Here is a 4,740-nt window from a genome sequence, read left to right on the forward strand (position 1 = left end):
GCCCCGGCCCCGGCCCCTCCCCTGGAGCCCCCTCTCCCAAGCCAGCTGTGCCCAGCCAGGGGCTTTGCTGCCTTCCTGGGGCCCCGCGCGGAGGGTGGGTCAGGTTCCCGCCTTGGTTTCCAGAGCTGTGTCGCCCCCACTGAGGTTAACCCGGGGGACGGCGCTGAGCCCTCTGCCACCTGGACCCTGATGGAGCTGCCGAGAGCAAGAGCTGTGGGGCGGGCCGGCCGGGTGTGATGTGGAGGGGGATGAACGCTTCACATTTGAGAGGCCACATGTGTGCACCTAAAGCCTTCCTAAAGAGCTGCCCTGATTCCCGCCATCGGGCACTCAGCACCTCTATGAACCATTTGTGGGGGGAAGATGGAGAGCAAGGGCCTGGCCGCAGCCCCTCCAGGTTGCGGGTCTCCCCTCTGGGTGCCCGGTGCAGCGGCCATCCGGCCTGGCTTCCTGGCTGGGCTGGACTGCAGGTCCCCTGGGGGAGGGAGTGCCGTCCTGGATGAAGGCGCACCCGAGGTGTCCGTGTCTGCGCTGTCGCTGCAGTGCGCTGTCTGGGCTTGCCAAGTCCTTCCAGCGGGAGTCCTGGGACGTGCCTGTCTGATGGTCCTGGGGGACAGCTAGCTCTATGCTGCTCTATGGAGCAGGGGGTGGGGGTGCATGTCCCAGCAGCGCTGTGCCCCTGTGGGAGTTGTCCCCAATGTGCTACTTACCCCTTGCTGGCCCAAGGACAAGCCTCCTCTCCTGACTTACGGCTCTGAGTGGCCCCTTGCCAGATGCTTCAAAACCTCCAAGTGCTCAAGGCAGCAAGCCAGCATCAAGGGAGCGTGTAGCCAAAGCAATGGCTCTGGAAACCCAAGCAGGGCACACAGAAGGGAAGGCATGGCTGGGGGGGGTCAGGGCTTGTAAGTGAACGTCACTGCAGGCTGCTTCCTTCCAGCCCTGTCCTCATGGGGCAGCACATCAGCTCCGTGCCTCAGCTTCACCAGGGACAGGGCCTCCCTCACTAGTGCAGCAGTGAGAGCAGAAGGGGTTCCTCCACGCTGGCGGACGACCATGCCCTGGACCTGAGTGCAAGCGGGACCCGCAGGACATTGCTCTGAGACCCACACGCTTGTGAAGCCATTATCGCAGCATGAAGCTGTGTGGGTGGAAGCAGCCCTCGCTCCAGTGGGTTCAAAGGGAATGGCTGCACCCACTGCAGGGACACGGGCATGGCCATGTCCCTCTGAGGCTGGCTGCTGCTGCCTACTGGGGATTCAGCCTGGCTTCGAGTCCGCATGTCCCAGGCTGTGTTCCCATCGCCTGAACTTGTCCAGACCAGCAGGCTTCTCTGCTTGCTTTGCTTCTCTTGGGTGTACCAGTCCGGCCCACCAGTGGGTGCAAAGCAGCCCCCAGGAAGGTGTTCCTCAGCTGAGGAACAAACAGAGCTTCTCAGATGGGATGTACGTAACCCACACGGGGAGCTGAGAGCCGCATGAGAGTCTGGGCCCAGTGCAACAGGGCTAAGGACTCGGGTTAAACCCAGGTCCCCTTGTCCTCTCTGCTATTTTAACCCATGCTAGGAACACTCCCCTGCTTGCCAGGGTGTCGTGCCATTGGGCTGGTGCCTGGCATTTGTTTCTCACCATGTCTGTCTCTGAAATAGCCAGGCTGTGCCATCAGGCTCCCCAGCTGGCCTCTGCTGATGTTGCAGAGACTGGTCACACTCCTAAGCAGCTGGTCAACTGGTGTGATTCTTGCTCACTTGCGCTTAGCATCCCCCATCGCTGCATCCACCCCACAGATCTTCTGGGGTTACTGGTTACCAGTAGCAAAACCGACAGGCTGTGCTGGCAAGTGCCCAGCTGTTTCCATCCCAGACTCCAAAGAGGCCAGGGCTAGAAATGACCTACCTCAAGGAAAGGCCCAGGTCCTTTGCAAAGTAGTAACGGCAATTCTGTAGGTGCAAGACTGGTCCTGCATCAGCACAGGGCAGTAGGTAATTCATAGGGAACAAAGTAATCAGGAAGTGTGGCAAGTTCCCCTGTCCATTGGGTAATTCCCACAGGGGCCTGTGAGATTCTCCAGTCCACTGGTGATTTGCAAATCTCTTCTGGGATCCACCTTGACCTCTCTTTCAAGCATCACTGTATTATAATGGTGGGGCCTTAGGGAACCTAATCTCCCAGACACAATCAGAGCAAGGTGCTGCACAAACAAGTGCTGAGAGGAAACCTGTGCCCCAGAGCAAACTAAACAGCAAGTAGAAAGTAGGCAGTAGAAAGGAAACCTCTGCCCCATTTTGCAGACACAGAGACATGAAGTGCCCTGAATCCAGATCTCCTGAGTCCCATCCCAGTGCCCTGAACACAGATCCCTGTGCCATCTCTGCATCTGGGCTGGCGATGCCTGGGCATTGCAGCATGGGCTGAGGCTGGCAGCTAAGAGGTCCCAGCCGCTTTGCATCTGAATTTAAATAGGAACTGGCAGAAGATGGGTTTGCCATGTCCGGTGTCCCCAGAGCAATGCCAGAGATCAAGCACTGTGTAGTGGGAGCTGGGGACCCCTTCGCCTCCCTTCGTGGCCCCAGCTAGCTGAGCTCATCTTCCCATCTGGCCTTGTCCTGCAGCCTGGCTGTGCGCTGATGGCCACTGGGTCCTCCTCCTGGCTCAGCAGAGGGGGAACTTGGCTTGCTCACAGTCACACAGGGCAGTCAGCAAGTGAGTTTGGGATTTGAAGGTGCTGGGATCATAACCACTCACACCCAGCTCTGCCCTGGGCTGAACACAAGAGATAAGAAGGGTGTTGCTCCAAAAGCCACACTCCCCCAGGGGGGCGTTCTCTGAACACCCTTTCCTTTTTCTCCAAGCGAGACTGCTTTTTTTGCAGCCTACTCTGTGTTATTGTTACAGCCAGGTTTTGGCTAATACGGGCTCAACTGTGCTGCCTGGCATGGACCAGGTGCGCTGCCAGATCCTTGTACTGAGCCCACGTGTTCTCCCTTGGTTGCACAACTTCAAACTCCATTGCAGCGAGGCACCAGCCCTGCTGGGAAAGGGATGTGGTACTAGGGAGGCCATCATAAAGGACAGCCCGGTTGCCCTCCCTCCTTTATTGATTTGAAACCAGATGCCTTTATGTCCTCTATTTTTCTCTTGAAGGCCCCCCAAGGACGTGGCTCTTAGGAGCTCAGATCCTACTGACGCAGGCAGACATCCTCTGGAGCTCATGGTTGATTGTAATCGCTGCTTGCAAGATGCCCTCGACTGTGAAAATAACTAGAGCAGGCATGCCTGACTCCTTCAGCCCTATGGGTTAGCAGTGGGGCGCGGGGCCAGTCTGAGGGCTGGATCGGACCCACAGAACAGCCCCATATACTGGAGCCAGCATGCAGGGCTGATCTGGTGCAGGTACGTCATGCAGCACGTGCCCTGTGCCCACTCTGCACGCAAACCCCTTACTGGGGACAGCTGGCACAGGTATGTACTATATGCAGCACACACACTAGAGCAGCCCTGTGCACCGACATACAGGGATGGCCATGGGCCTGATCCGCCCCGGCCCCAGGACCAGCGCACAAGGAAGATCTGGCATAAGCACTGATACAGCGTGTGTCCAGGACTGGCCCCCTGTGCCACGTGCTGCGCCAGCAGTGCCAGGTTCAATGCATGCAGGATCAGTGAGACCCACGGGCCGTAGCATAGGGCTCCATGGGCCAGATCCAGCCTGCAGGCCATACCCTTGACACCCCTGAACTGGAGCACAGGACCTAAAGCCTTAGGTCCACAATGCCATTTTGCAAGCAGGGGATCTCACTGCAATGCGGCATGAGGACAGCGGGTGCTGGACAGCACCCCAGCCTTTGCCCAGAGAGTGGAAGCAGGCATCTGCCAGCTCCCTCTATGTGCAGAGACTGAAGGAAGGGGACATCCATGCAGGAGAGTCAACGGCCCTGGAAAACCTCCATAACACCACCTCAGGCAGAGACAGCAAAGCCCAGAGCAGGAACGGGATTGTCTGGAAGCCAGATGCCTCCCCGGCTGCCTGGAAAGGGCTCGGTCCTGGACAGCTGCACCCTCCAACAAGAGCCCGCCACGCTGCTGCATACCTGCATCTGCGAGCAGGCTTGACTGGGGCTGCCAGGAAATCCAATGCAACGCACCTGGCAGTTGCAATAAGTGAAGGAAGAGTGACAGATCCACCCTCCCAAGCCAAATCCCACCCCTGGGTTTTCAAATAGATGCAGCTGCTCTCCTTTGTCCCCTGCTAAGGGGCAGAAATGCACAGCAGAGCAATGAGCATCTTCCAGGTCCTGGTTTAATCCTGCATGGGGTTTCCACGGCAGGGAAACTTCTCCGTTGCTGCTGCCTCCAAGAGGCTGCTGCACTTGGCTCCCACCTGCTGCTTTTCGGGGGGCCCATCTCCAACTTGAAATGACACTGCAAGATGCATGTTCCCCATCAGGAGGTTGCAGGCAGCTCAGAGGCCAGCGGAGGCTAAGAGAAGGCTGTCATCACATTTGCCCCATCAGCTGCCCGCGGTAACACAGGCTGGACCTTGTTATCTGGCATTGGTAGCGTCCCTCGCATGGGGCCTGTCAGCACTTGCTCTCACACCAGGCTGCTCCACAGCAGAGCAAACCTTTGCAGAGTCAGAGCGACAGGGAGTGTCAGCTGCTCGTACCAAGCCTGAATGTGCCTGTGGGGCTCAGCCACTGCCTGACGGGGCAAGCTGGGCACAGGAAGCACCACTGCCCTTCAG

Source organism: Alligator sinensis, unplaced genomic scaffold (genome assembly GCF_000455745.1).
Source record: "Alligator sinensis unplaced genomic scaffold, ASM45574v1 scaffold872_2, whole genome shotgun sequence".
In the NCBI taxonomy this organism is placed as follows: Eukaryota; Metazoa; Chordata; order Crocodylia; family Alligatoridae; genus Alligator; species Alligator sinensis.